The sequence below is a fragment of the Nicotiana tabacum genome, chromosome 11 (assembly GCF_000715075.1).
Source record: "Nicotiana tabacum cultivar K326 chromosome 11, ASM71507v2, whole genome shotgun sequence".
NCBI lineage: Eukaryota > Viridiplantae > Streptophyta > Magnoliopsida > Solanales > Solanaceae > Nicotiana > Nicotiana tabacum.
Genome location: NC_134090.1, coordinates 69,006,609 through 69,022,221, shown reverse-complemented (window position 1 = coordinate 69,022,221; position 15,613 = coordinate 69,006,609). Strand labels below are relative to the sequence as shown.

At 39.0% G+C, this 15,613-nt stretch overlaps 1 long non-coding RNA gene across 1 annotated transcript; it reads left to right on the top strand.

Moving 5' to 3' along the window:
* Nucleotides 1-12,198: 12,198 nt before the first annotated feature.
* On the top strand, nt 12,199-15,141 carry LOC107760353 (uncharacterized). Its single transcript, XR_001642369.2, has 3 exons — nt 12,199-12,311; nt 14,919-14,984; nt 15,104-15,141. It is a non-coding gene; the product is annotated as an uncharacterized LOC107760353 (long non-coding RNA).
* Nucleotides 15,142-15,613: the final 472 nt, after the last annotated feature.

Sequence of the window (15,613 nt, the reverse complement as noted above, 5' to 3'; positions counted from 1 at the left end):
TCTTATTTAAGGATTTTGCTACTTTGAGCAACTATACTTTTTATAGAGTTCTTCTTCCTTGCAGTTCTTTCACCATTTTAATTTAAGGCTTTTCACCTAAGTTTTCATTTCTCTTTTCTTGTTTCACCATAGTTATGGTTGTCATGCCAAAATCCATTCACCAAGAAGAGGAGAGTTCTGCCTCTACTTCCCGCTCGGTCGGTGGTACACCGCCGGCATCCGGTGAGCTAACCTCGAGGTGCTCTGTCTCAAGGAGGGACTTCACGCTAGAGAGACCTCCCAATGTTTAGGGCCATGGGGAGCATGCATCGAGGTTCATCTTATCAATAGGAGAGGAATATCTCGAGGCAGTTAGGAGAGACTGCAAATGGGCAGAAAAGGTGGTGCTACAGGTACTTCCCGGGAAGAGAGAATCATGGCTCATGTAGAGGGGTTTTTAAATGTATACACGTACCCCTTTACGTTGGGCCCTCTCGATAGAGTCATGCTCAAGTTTTGTAGAAGATATAGGGTGACCCTGCCACAGGTTCACCCATCGTTTTGGAGGATAGTGTTAATGATAAGTTTCTTTGAAGATAAAGTAGGGCTCGAGTTCACCCTCAGCCATCTTATTAGATTGTACCAGCCCTTGCATTATCGAGGCATGATTATTCTACGACGTCGATCCACCCGGACCTTTGTTGCCAGTAATCAAGAAAACGGAGATCGAGGGTGGATGAGACGATTCCTAGTGCGGACTATTGATATTATCCCCGTAGAGTTCCTGCCATTCCCTAAGAAATGGAATTTCACACGTAAGTGGTACACTTGTGCTTTTGTCATTTTTGTTCATAGTGGAGGCAGACTCGATAAAGATGTTTTTCTTTTCTACAGCAATCCTGTGGCTGCCATTCGAGGTCCCCGACCTGGCGGATTGGACTCGAAAACTGGCATCTTGCTCGACTTACGACAAGCGTTAGCGACAAGATCTGTCCAATAGTTGATGGGAGGCAAAATACCACAGTACATGATGTGTGGTTTATTATCTTTGAAAGGTACTTTCTTTTATGCGTATTAACTCCATCTCCGAAGGCATTGGAGAATTTTCTGAGATGAGACCGTGCCCACTTGAAGAGGAGGAAGGATCGTCGAGTTCGGGGTCGAGAAATGATAACAAACGGAAGGAATCCTCGAAGGACAAGGGTGCTCATAGTGAGGCAAGCCCTACTCGCAGGCTCAAATAAGATGTATCAGCAGAGCTTGCAGCATCCGAGGCTTCAAGCCTTGAAAAACTGGTTCCTCCTTTGTCACCATCTTCTTTTCCCGTCGAATGTACTTTAAGGGGTAAAGATTTTTTGCCGCCATCTTCTTCTCCCGTCGAAGGTACTTCGAGGGATACAAATTTTTTGTCGCCGTCTTCATCTCCCGTCGAAGGTACTTTGAGGGATGTTCAAGGCCAGGGGCCGTTTAATTCAAGCGGGGTCCCGAGCGATCATATCCCCATCGAAAGCAATTCAACTGGGGCCGATGAGACCAGGCCAGCAGGTGTACGCTCAACTTTTGAGGAGGCTCAAGGGCTCTGTTCTGTAGTGAGTTTTGACTTTGTTGGTTTTTGGTTTTGCATTTTCATTTTCTCACTGAGCTTCTTTTTCATAGGTGTTGATATCCAATTTTCCCTGCATATTTTTAATATGCAAAATACTTTCAAAATAGCATGAATATGCACATATAAGTATGTCCCAGGGTTTTATTATTTTTCTCAATTTTTTAAAGATTTTTAAATTAATTTACTGCCCTATTTTTGTCTAGAAAAACCCAATAATTATCCTCAAAAGTATCATTTTTGGCGATTCATTTATTGGATTCTCACACTAATACTAAAATATAGCTAACATAATTTTTACATATTTTTACAAATTTATTTAGTATTTTTAAAGCTAAATTGCATATAATTACAATTTTAGCCTATTTTAAGATTTAATTGTGTCCATAATTATAAGAATTAACTCCAGTATTTTTAATTTGATAATTATGTACTATTAATCATTTTAGTACCTTTAATTCATTTCTAGAAATTATTTTACTATTTTTTATAAATTAAATAAGGAAAAATAGCTATTTAAATGTTAGCCCATTTACATTTCAATTTTAGCCAGATTTGGCCCCCCGATTAAACCCAATTTCAAATTAAATTACTTAGCCCAAATCCTAAACCTACCTGACCCACGACCCATTTAAATAACCCGCCCGGATCCTCATTTTAATCTCAGTCATTGATCACTTAGATAAACGGCTCATATTTGCCCCTTCCTTTTTTAACCCGACCTACGCCCAAACCCTAGCTATTTGCTTCTGTAGCCGCCCTTGAATTCCACCCCCCTTCTCTCAATCTCTTTAGAAACCCTAGCCGCCACCTCCACTTCCACCCTAAAACCACTGGAATCCATGGCTTCCAAGGCTATTGAAGTCCTATACCGACCTCTTATAACTCCTACACACCAGGTTACTGAAGTTTCAAGGCTTGACCATGAAGAAGCTGGGCCCAGACATTGTTCGATTCGAGTTCTATGGCTGTCTTCGACCTTGCTCCGGCAAGCTATGGTTATTCAAGCCTGATCTCGACCTCTCTTGCTTAGATCAACGACTTTCCAAGCCTTTCTCACCATCTAGGTTCTTCTGAAGCCCTATCCTTTGAGGTTCTTCTGATCTATTCTAGATCCATGTTCTTCCTAAACTTCCAAACGTTTTTTTAAGTTTCTTTCAAAAAACTCCGCTTTCAAAACCTTATCTTTTCCGATTTAGGGTTTTTAGAAGTTTCTCTAATCTTTAGCATGTTCTACTGTGTTTCCTATGTGTTTCTTCTACTGTGTTTCTTATGAGTTTCTTTTGTTGTGTTTCTTATGTATTTCTTCTACTGTGTTTCGCATGTTGTTCTTCTACTATGTTTCTCATGAGTTTCTTATACTGGAAAATGCATATTAAAAGTCCTAGTCCCTTTCTGAGATTTCTGAACTTATTTCGTTAGTATCTTTTGCCTTGGTTACTTGTCCTTTCATCTCTACACTCGATTGATGGCAAAACCCTAAAATTTGGGGATTCATTCGATGTTTTGAGACCATTTGCTATGTGATTTGCTTGTTCTTCATCTCTGAACTTGTTTGATTTCAAAACCCTAACTGCTTTGGACCTATTTGAGTTTCTGAAGTTATTTCATCTACTGCTCGATTGAGCTTCGAAATCTTTGTTTCGACCTTTGTTTCTTTGTATGATTCTGATTTCCTGCTAAACTCTTCTAAGGTCTTTCTACTGGACCCTTTGTATGTTATTTGATACTCTCTCTCTCTCTCTTCTCCATTTCTGAGTTACTATGTGACTAACATGATCCTATAGTCTACTGCTTACTGATCTTGCAATTGCATGACAATTTTCTTTGTCCTAAATTTAGCCTCGCATGCCAAATACTTGTGTACTCTTTATATGTGCTTAACTTCCCCTCTAAAATGACTTTCAATTTTTGACTGATTTTAGACTTCCTTTTGTGTAAGTCTGATTGATTTCTTTCCTTATTTTGCTAATCTCCCTGTTACTTAGTTTGAGTCAAAAACTTTCCTTAGCCTTTCTGACTTGGTTTATTCATGAACCGGTAATTTCAAATCTCTGACTCCTTGATTTACTTCTACTGATTGATTCTTACCTTATCTGTTTAACCGTGTATTTCAAAATTTCTTTCCTTAATTAAACTCCTATGTATTTATCCATAATTGCCTACTTTACACAAGATGCTTACTTGATCTCTTTCTTAAATAATTTTTGTTCATTACCGTTTAAGTTTGAACTCCTTAAATAAAGGAAGTTCTTCTACTGATTAATTTAATTGGTACATGGTTATTTTTTACCTTATTTTCTGCCCGTTTTCACACTATAAATACCTGCTCTTACATTGACACAAGGACACACCCAATACTCGTAGCCTTCTGAACTCTCACTTACACTCAAAAGTATTATCTCTTGTTACTTGTACTGTGGCCTGTTTGCAAGTCATGTTGCCTGCTTTTACTCAATTTGCTTCTTTGAAACTGATATGTCCTGATTAAGGTTTTCAGCAACCACAACAATGTGTTTATTTAATACTTTTACTTGCATGTCTGCCTAGTACATATGTATAGTTCAACACTTACTCTAATATGCTGTAATTTCTTTCTGCCTGTTCTATTATGAATCCCAAACCCCTACCCATATGTGTTCATACTATGGCTTGTTTGAGGCATGGCAATACTTCAAATTATTGTCCATGACTCAAACTTGATCCCTTGGGATCCTAGCCTCTAATAGTGTGTGTTCTGGCAGGTTTATAGGTATGCCAGCATCCTTCATTGTTGGGCATGCCTAAAGCTAGCCCTTGCCTAAGCAATAGGCTCTTTACAATTTCCCATTCCCCTTAACCCCTTTTGTGTACCTGTTTGTAGTTGTTTCCCTCTCCTTTATTCCCCAGAACTCTGTTTCTTTACTTACACTCTATCTTAGACTTTAAGTTCTGCCCCTCTCTTGTGAGCCTTGCCTTAGGACCCATTGAGCTCCCTCTGAACTTGGACACTTGAGGGCTGGCACTTCCACACTGCACTTGCCCCTATTCTGATAATACAATTTAGGTGTAAGCACTGCCAGGAGTCCCATTGAGGCTCTTAGGGAACTTTGACACACTCAAATTGGAGAAAGGCTTCGGATCAATGGTCTTGGAGTTGGGTTTATCATGTAACTCAGAGAGGAAGTCAGAATTAGGCTTCCTCTAGTTGTATTTTTTTTTACTTTTTCTGATGTAATTTCATTCATTATGGCTTGTAATAATTTGTAATATATGTTTGGAGCTGGTTAGTGAAAAGGGTGGGTAACTATGTATGCAAAGGGTAGAAATCATGACTGTAGGACTACTATATTCCTGCATATCCAACTTTTATATAGAAACCATGTCTATGGGTATTCTAAATTCTGCATATTCAAGTGCATATAGAAATCATGCCTATAGGTCCATTCTGAATTCTGCATATTCAACTTCATATAGAAATTATGCCTATAGGATTGTTCAATTCTGCATATTATATTACATCTAAATACCATGTTCATAGGTCTTAAAAAAATTCTGCATCTAGATACCTTGTTTATAGGCTTAAAACCAGTCTTCTGCATTTAGATACTATGTCTATAAGGCTTCTGCATTTTTACACCACGTCTATAAGATTTTAAAATCAACAACATATAGAAAGCATGCCTATAGGATTTCCTAATCAAATCTGATTCGCCTCACTCAGTGTTAGACATAAAACCAGTAATAATGGCTACTATCAGCCACAAGACTTTTAATCAATTCGTTTAAATCCTGCCTCTCTTTTAATCTGAGTTCTATCACTTAGCAAGTTTTACGAGTATGCATTCAAACAGTTCATTCCGCGCCTTACTGTTTCACTGCTTTCTGAATCCAGTAGATACCATGTTTATAGGATCTTTGTCCAACACTTAGGCAAGCCTTAGGGTAATAAATATAAATTGAATCTGCTTCTGTTAACAATTACAACCAGCAAGCAGGCCTGATTCGGACTTCTTATCTGAGTTATGTGATAAGCTGAAACTGTCTCAACAATTTCCTCTCACTCGTCTTTAATACCTTTTAAATCAGACCTAAACAGTATGTGTAAGTCATGCTAATTACGTACTTCTTTGTTTAAGGAGGCATATTTGAGCCTCTGCTTGTTATATGCTTTCCCCAATTTGCAATACGTGTTTTGTATGTCGCCTTAGTGTTTTCACCTTTGAAACTACAAATAAGCCTAATATCCCTCCCCTTTAGGATTAGTAGTCCTAAATGCCTCCGGGACTTATAGGATTTGGGGACGACACTACACGTAAATTGAATCCTTATTTAAAAATGAGGATTTAAATAAGGCTTTAAACATCTTAACGGGGTGGGAAGGGTAGATATGGATATGATGACCACGCGATAATGTCACGTGTAGCCCCTCATTGAGGAGTGATTACTAGGCATTGTGTGGGGTGATCCATATTATTAATAAACCTAGGACTCACTTCCCTTTATTCTTTATTTCTTTTTCTTTTAGCATTTTAAATCCTCATTTTTCTAAAATCAGTCTTTTCTAATTGTTCTTTCAAACTTAGCTACTTTCAAATCACTATGTGAAATCCCCTCTTATTTGAGCCTTATTTGTCTACAGGTTAGTTGCCCTCCAAGTTCACAATAATTGTCTGGCCGGGAACCACATTAGTGGATTCTGAGGGGTGCCTAACACCTTCCCCTTGGAATAATTTCAGGCCCTTACCCTATCTCTGGTTACCCAAATCAAACCCTTTTTGGTGTCCTAATGCACCCTAATCATTAGGTGACGACTCTTCAAATGCAAACCCAATTCCCAAAAGGAATGAGTTGCCCTCCCAAATGTCAAAAATCCGATTTCGCTCTATAAAGAGGAGGCGCGACAATAGGTCTTTGACAAGCTCAAGTCCGAGCTGCTCCACCGTAAAGCCAGGTTGCGAAATTCCTTAGATAGGGAGAAATACCTCAGGCTTCTTTGTAATAAAAGGGTAAAGGAATTGATACACCTTCGGTACGAGATGAATCGAGGCATGAACTATGAAGGCCGCCTCGAGAGACAGGTAACCTTTGTTTTGAGAGGATGCATGTTTATTTTTCTGTCCATGAAGATTAATATTTTGATACTTTAGTTGCAGAGTAAGCTAGAATGCCTTTGGGGCAAAGTTGGTCCGGAAAAGTATGAGTGTAATGAGCTAATGGCTCAGATAGATTCCCAAGTTGCGGCCAAGAAGAATGCTTAGGCCAAGGCTTCTGCCCTCGAGGTGCAACTCCAGAATACTCATGAAAATAGCTCGGTCCAAACGAGCAGGATTGTAAGGCTCGAGTCTGACCTTTTGAAGATGAAGGCCGAGGTCATGGATGCCCGGGCTGAAGCTGAAGAGATTCGAGCTAAGGCTGATAAGAAAGTGGCCGTTTATTTAAAAGACACTGCCGACGCTTGAGCTGAGTTGAGAGGGGCTTTCGATCGGGATAGCGGGAGCAATGAATATGCCGGGTGTAAATCCTGGAGGGAAACCCTCAAGGAGATCCACGCTAGGGGCTTCGATCTCTCGGAAGAGATAGAGGAGACCAAGGCGAATGAATATGATGCCAAGTTCCTTGTATCCGATGTCGAAGATATTGAGAAAGAGGTCGATGGGCCGCAATCCCTGAGGGAAAATAAGACTAGGCCTTTCCTTCCCGATTCTACGTATAACGCTCTTAGAGAACTTTGTAAATGAGGCCTTGTATTATATCACATATACATATAAAAGGAGCATTTCGATTTCCCCTTTCATGAATTTTTCTTTGCTTGTGTATGTCTTTCTTTGTCTTGAATTTTGACGTTTGTCAGTGATTAACCAGATGAATTGGCCTTCAAGGTACAACCCTTAGGTTTACAAATCGGCCTTGAGGCTTATTAGGCTGGCCCGTAGGCTCTTACGCATTTACCCTTAGGCGCTTTTTAGTTAACTGTTTTGGGCTCAATCTTCGAGTCAGGTTTCAACTCGGGCTCATCGACCCTTAAGTTTTTGAATTTTAAGCAGGCTCTTAGGCTCTTACACGTTCGGTTTACGATCTCTAAAATTGGATACCACTTAGGCTCTTACATGTTGGGTCGGTACGACCTCTAATATAGGCTGGCACTTAGGCTCTTACGAGTTGGGTCGACATGACATCTAATATGGGTTGGCGCTTAGGCTCTTAGGCATTGGGTCGATACAACCTCTAATATAGCTTTATTTTTCCCTCGATAAAGACTTTTTGAAATTTTTGTGTCCGTCCGACTTTTCGATGGTTCGATAAGAACCTCAATTGTGAGCCATTATGTAACGATAAATGAGCAACTCGGGAGGTTTCGCTCGATGACTGAATTGTCTCAAAGACTTTTTATTATTTGGAGCTAATATGATCGAAGCTCTTTTGCTTATGCCAAGGGTATCCTAATTAACCGGTTCTTTTTGAAGTGTTTTGGAAGTAATTGAAGGCCTGTGATTTTATGGAAACGGTCGAGCGTCCCCGAGTCGCATTAGTTTGACAGTAGCCATTGTGTCTGGCCGTAGCCTTTTAGTCCCCGAGTGAGGTAGCCTCGGCGTCTATATTGAGGGTATGTCTTTTTAGGGGTCTTACAAGTTCGAATATATATCCTTGACTTTAAGATCGAGATTATGAATTTTGTAAAGTCTTATAAATTTGAACATGCCTCACTTGAGGTCTTATAGATAGGTTACTTCGCACAAGTATAATTCATGCCTTGCTTGAGGTCTTACAGATAGGTTACCTGGTACAAGTATAATTCATGCCTTGCTTGAGGTCTTACATATTTGGTGTTGCCTTATGGAGGTCTTATGAGCTCAAGGTTGCCTCATGGAGGTATTATGAGCCTGAGGTTGCCTCATGGAGGTTTTACACCTTCTAGTATTTCCACATGGAGGGCTTTCGGGCTCGAGGTTGCCCGCTTGGGGTCTTATGGCCTTGAGTTTTGGTAGCTCGATAGGGTGACAGTCAGTGAGAGTCCCCGAGTCATCAAACATTTTTTGGCTCTGGAGACGTTCCTTGTAAACTTGATGTTGTCTCATTTAGGGATTATGAGCTCTAAGTTTCCGGCCTAGAGGTCTTACGGTTTCGAGTTTTTGATATCAGTTCCCAAGTGCTCGGGAAATTTCTAGCCCTGGAGTTGTTTCTTGTAAATATAGCAAACTTCTTTAAAGTGTTTTGATGGTAAAGATACTCCTTTGATTACTTAGTACAAATATACATGTTTACATCGTCGAGGATTCGATCATTCTTTTCGGACACGGTTCGTTTGACCATTTGGCCCGATACATCATTTTTCTATCGAGACCTTCTTTGGCTCATCTTTATTTCTCCAGTGGGATGCCTCCCAGTATTCGAGGTTTCTTGAAGAGAAGCCTTGAATACTTGGTAAGTTCTTCTTAGGTAGCATATAGACGTTGCTTCGTTAAAAACCTTGCCGGTAAAACCTTCTTGGGATAAAATCCGATCGAACGAAAAGAGTGCAACACATGCTTTAAAACCCAAGGTCTTCAAGTTGGAAGGTGCTTCGATTTTTCTAACCGGACACCTGCACACAGGTTAGTATAAGACGTAAATGAAAAGGGAGGTGGTTATACCTTAGTAGTGATGGGGTTTCGAGCCTGGATATGCTTCAACTGCTTGCTCTGGGGATGCAGTACGGTCTTTTGCTCATTCACTCGGGTGCAGCCGAGAATGTAGCTTGTGATTGCTACTTTGCTATTTTCTTATCTTTTGGTTCCTTCGATGTTAAAGGTGTCGATGTCGGGGATACATCGTGTACTGCGAACATGTCTCTTATTGCATGCCGCTCCCCATATATTGTTTTTATTCCATCCTTCGTTGGAAACTTCATTATTTGATGAAGGTTTGATGGTACTGCTCTCATGCAGTGTATCCATGGCCTTCCGAGCAGGGCATTGTACCTCATGTCCCCTTTGATGGCATGGAACTTGAAATTTTGGGTTGTGCTGGCCACGTTGACCGGGTGGGTGATCTCCCCTTTCTTTGTCTTGCTCGCCATGTTGAATTCATTGAGGACTCGAGAGGCGGGCACGATCTAGTCGAGCAGTCCAAGCTCCTCCACCACTCTCGACCTGATAATGTTGGCCGAGCTACCTGGATCCACAAGCATACGTTTAATTAGAAATTTATTCACAAGAAAAGAAATTACCAATGCGTCGTTATCAGGATGGGACAGGGCCTCGATGTCCTCTTCGCTGAATTTGAGAGCGTCCTCGGGTATGTAAAGTCGAGTTCACTTTTCCCTAGTGATGGATATTTTTGTTCGTTTGATAATGGGTTCCTGTGGGATGTCGATTCCTCTCATGATCATGTGGATGGCATGTTGTGGATCTTCTGTTTCATTTTTTCTATTCGCCTCTCTTTCCCTTGAACCATCGAGAGGTATAAAGTGGGTAAAGTAGTGCAACGGTTATATCATACTTTCCAATCGTATTAATAGAGCCTTAGTTTCAAGTACCCATCAATTGACCACCTGTCACACCTCCTTTTTACCTACACCCCTAAAAATGGGTGTATAAGGGAGTTTTTTCCAATTTAAGTGACAATCGAAACGGGATTATTTAATTTAAAATTCAGAGTCGCCACTTGGGATAATTTTATGGTGTCCCAAGTCAGCAGTTCAAATCCCAAATCGAGGAAAAGGTTGATTCTGTATTACAGTCTGCGAACACAGAAATCCGGGTAAGGAATTTTGTTAACCCGGGAGAAGGTGTTAGGCATTCCCGGATTCCGTGGTTCTAGCACGGTCGCTCAACTGTTATAATTGGCTTATTATCTGATTTTAATACATGTTTTAGCCTATGGTTAAATGTCAACTTTATAACCGCTTTTATTTAATTTTAAGGAAAAATTACAACGTCATTTAAAATAGGTCTTGAACCACGTCACATAAATGCACCCGTGGCTCTCGACATACTCTATATAACATTGTTGAGATTTGGATTTGGGTCACATAAATGCACACCAGAGTTTAGGAAGGTAAATTATTAAAACAACGCGCCTAAAGCAACTACGAAAGTTCCTAAGTTGTTCTTTCTAAGCTATTTCGAGATTTGTTGTGAGGTGATTGATTATGGAAATGTAGGCTCGCCCGTAGCCTTGTTGGCGTTTGGACCCACTTCAAATTTATTAAAGAAGGGGACCTTACAGTTAATTAACACTTCTATAGAAATCAATTCATTAACAAAATCCAAAACCCGTTCCAACTTCTAGCACCCCACGACTCAATGACATCCAAATCAGATTATAAACAATGATCCATAAGCACAAATATCAAATAAAGGAATAAATCATTTAAGGAACTCAAACTCATATAAAAAAACAAAAAATGAACTAAATGAGCAGCTCATCAGGAGAGGTGAAGTCCACGGCATTTTTTTTCAATTTTACAAGGAATAACTTGACAAACACAAATGAAATCAATAAATAATTAAGAGAATAGGCTAGCAACACCCAGAGCTAAGTTTCAAAGAAGTGAATTTTCAAAAATTATTTAAATATTCTAGAGAGGTAGATTAAGCATGATATTTATTATTAAAAATGAAAACAAAAGCAAGAGAACTGAACCTTCAATGGAGCTTAAGGACATTTCCTTTGGTATTGAGTTACGTGACTTTATCATAGAATGATGGAATTGCACAGTAGATAAGTAGTAGTGATAGCTAGTGATAAGGAAGGGCAGATCGTTCTTGGATAGGAGGCCCGTTCTTGGAGATTGGGGCGATGCCGATGTATTTCTATGTGTGTGTTTCTTTGAGGAAATTGGCCAATGGTCTTATGCTGACCCTTTTGCTAAAGCAAGAAATAGCTTTGCCTTTTTCCTAGGGGCGGGCATAAAATCCGAAAAACCGAATTCCGAACTGAACCAAATTAATTTGGTATTTCGGTTTCGATTTTTCCGGTTTTTCGGTCTAATTCGGTATTTCGGTTCGGTTTTCGGTTTTATAATTCTACAATTTTGGTAAACCGAAATACCGAAAATATTCAAGCTACTAAGCCCAATTATAGGCCCATGCGGCCAGCCCCATCGCCCATCCCCAGCATCCCACTCCCACCCAGGCCCAGATCCCTCAACTCCCAACCCAAGCCCAATTAATAACCCAAGTCAACAGTTAATACTTAATAGTTAATACCCAACGTCCCAACCCAAGACCCAAGTCTTGAATCAAATTAGGCATTCTCAATTTCTCATCAAAGTAGGGCATAAGGCATTAGCCATTAGGGCTTGTTGCGGTGCTGCCTTGCTTAAATGCTTCAGACTTCACTCTTCACTCTTCATCAGTGCTTAAGACTGTAGGAGATATCATCGAGAAGAAGAAGACGAGAATCGAGTCATCGACTGGACGACTGCGAGTCTAGGATATCACTTATCAGTCTGCGAGTCTAGACGAGAATCGACTGCTTAGGATATCAGTCTACGTTTTGTAAGTCTCATCTCATCTTCACCGGTCTACGACTACTTAAGTTTTGACTTTTGAGTTTCCGCATGGGCCTATAAATTATAATGGTCTGATTTTCTGCATCAAACGAAGTATACTGTTCCAGACTTCCAGTGTAGGAAAATATCATAGGCGGCGATTTCCAGCTCGATTCGATTCCTCACTCCTCACAAATTCCGGGCAAACGAAGTGTCGAAGACGCTGTTGTCCTGTTCCAGTGTTCCGAGCTCGATTCAATTTCAATTTCAAAGGTATGTTTCGCTTTCTTTTGGTTGTACTGCTGATTGAATGAACTGTTGTTCCGAGCTTTTCCCTTTAGTAGGAAAATATCATTTGTATCACGTTCATGCTGTTTAATTCATTTGCTTGTATAATAACAGTTGTGAGTACACGAGTCACGACTATGTGTTAGGCTTACCATATGATTACTTTTTCTTAGGTCTGATTTTTAGAACTTTACCATATGAGCAGAGCAACTAACAATAGCAGACTGCTCTCTTTGAAAACCATGAAATACAATATCTTCTATTATGTTGTCTTCTAGAATTTCAAGAAAAGATTTAGTCACTCTCTTATTCTTTAACCCAAGATCATTTGTTGAATAATAGTCATTGAAACCTTTTATGTATATTTGTATTATGTTGTCTTCTAGTTAATTTGTTGATTGTTCATTTATATTTATATTTATTTTGTATAGATGGAAGATACAAGTAAAGTAAGTGATGTTGGTTCTAGTGAAAGTTTACCTATTACGGTAGATAGTAATACCAACACCATTGATACACAAGATTCCAAGAAAAGGAAAGCAATGCAACCTAGGTCTGGCGTTTGGAACCATTTTGATAAATTTGAGGTTAATGGGGTTGGGAAAGCACGGTGTCGATATTGTAAACAAGCTTATGCTGCTAATTCATCTAAGAATGGAACAACAGGATTGAAGAATCATTTGCTTAGATGCAAAGAATACCCACTTAAAATTGCAGAAGATAATAGTCAAACAAAGATAAATTTTCAATTTTGCCAAAATGATGAAGGATCAATTTGGAAATTTGATCAAAAAGTGGTTAGGAGGGCCTTAATTGAGATGATAGTTACTGATGAACTACCATTTAGCTTTGTAGAAAATGAAGGCTTTATGAAGTTTATGAGAAAAACTCAACCACTATTTCGTCTTCCTTCTCGTAGAACAATAACAAGGAATTGTTATGAAGTTTACGGTGAATTGAGGCAAAATCTAAGAAGTTCTTTTAGAGAAGCACAACCAAAAATTTGCCTAACAACAGACACTTGGACTTCATTACAAAGAATAAATTATATGTGTTTGACAGCCCACTTCATTGATAGGGATTGGAAGTTGCATAAAAGAATACTTAATTTTTTCCCTATCACTAGTCATAAGGGTGAAGAGATGGCTAAAGCTATTAGGGATTGTTTGCTTGAATGGAAATTAGACAAGGTTTTCACTATTACTGTGGACAATGCTTCTTCAAATGATGTCACTGTCAAAGAATTGTCTAAACAGTTAGATATGTGGAAAACTAATATGATGAGTGGTAAACATCTTCATGTGAGATGCATGGCTCATATACTAAATCTAATTGTGCAAGATGGTTTGAAAGAACTTGATGCTTCTGTGACACGTGTTAGAAATATTGTGAGGTATGTGAGATCTTCGCCTGCAAGGACCTTAAAGTTTAAACAGTGTTGTGCACATGTAAAGGTAGAATGTACCAAAATGTTGTGTTTGGATGTTCCTACCAGGTGGAATTCCACCTATTTGATGTTGGATACAGCACAACACTTTGAAAAAGCCTTTGACAAGTTGCATCTTTTTGATAATGGATTTTCTGCATATCAATGTTCTCATCTATGTGAAGATGGTGGTAATGCAGGTCCTCTTGAATCTGATGATTGGGTGAATGTGAGGAATGTGATAGAGTTTCTTGCACGATTTCACGAGCTAACTAAAAAAGTTTCAGGTTCACGTTATGTCACTTGTAATTCTCATTTTGAGGATGTATCTGAACTTTATTGTCATTTGAAAATGTGTTTAGCTAGTGAGGATGAGCATTTGAGAAAAATGGCTCAGCAAATGCAAGAAAAGTTCAAGAAGTATTGGGGTGAGCCTGAAAAGATGAATAAAATGATTTTTATTGCTTCCGTCTTGGATCCACGTAACAAATTTGAATATGTTGAGGGAGCACTTGAAGAACTTTTTGGGGAGGAAAAAGGAAAGAAAATAAATGCTGAGGTGTATGCTTATATGAATTCTTTGTTTGGAGAGTATCTAAAAAAGTATTCAACCGAATCTTGTCCTCAATCTCCATCTAGTTCTACTTCATCTAACAACACATCTAATACACCTAGTGGGAGTGTTATAAGTGCATCAAAAATAAGGACTAAGCTTAGCTTGAAGAAACAAAAGGAAGACAATGGAAATGGGGGTGCTAAATCGGAGTTGGATAAATACATTAGTGAAGAACAAGAGCCTTATAGTGAAGAATTTGATATCTTAAGTTGGTGGAAAACACATGCTCCCAGATTTCCTATTCTTTCGGAGTTGGCTCGTGATGTGTTGGCAATTCCAATTTCTAGTGTGGCGTCGGAATGCGCGTTTAGCACTGGTGGCCGTATTCTTGATTCATTTAGGAGTTCATTGACTCCTAAATGTGTGCAAGCTCTTATTTGTCTTCAAGATTGGCTTAGAGAAGAGAAGAATCCTATTAATGTTGAAGAAGACTTGAAGTATCTTGAGGAAATCGAGCTTGGTAAGCTTTAATATTTTGTGTGTATTTTAATTCAAAATAATATATCATGCTTTTTCTTTTGTATGACATATTTGGTCGTATTATCTTTAGATATGGAAAATAATGGAAGCACTACTAGCATTGTTTGATGTATAGTTGCAACTTGCATCTTGAGTGGTAAGTTTAATACTCTATTTGTTTGGTGATAACTGATAATGATATACTTAATATTGTGTAGTTTTGTTTTATTATCATCAAACTATAATATTCTAACTTATGATTTATATTTTTTTTAGGTTCAAGTGCAATCATGCCCCGTGCTACTGCTCAACGCCCCGTGCTACTGCTCAAGAGTCAAGACTGTGTTTGTTGAGGGATGCCCTCTCTGTTTTTGTTGCACTATGTTTAACTGTTTAAGTGTTAAGACTATGAAGACTTGCAGTTGGCCAGTTGCAGTGTTGCATTGTGTTTAAGTGTTAATACTTAAGAGTTAAAACTGTTTTTTGTTGGACTGTGTTTAACACTTTAACTTGTTTAACTGTGTTTAAGTTGTTGGACTTGTTGGACTGTGTTAACTGTTAAGTGTTTAACTGTGTTTAAGTTGTTTAATATAGTTGTGTAATATGCATTGTGCAGTTGGCAGTTGTGCAATTGCAGATGTTATTCTGCAAACTGCAGATGCTATTCTGCAACTGCAGATGTTATTCTTGTGCAGTAATATAGTTGTGCAACTGCAGATGTTATTCTTGTTTCAGGCTTTCAGCCATGTGCAGTTGTGCACGTTCACGTTGTGGACCTGTGGTTGT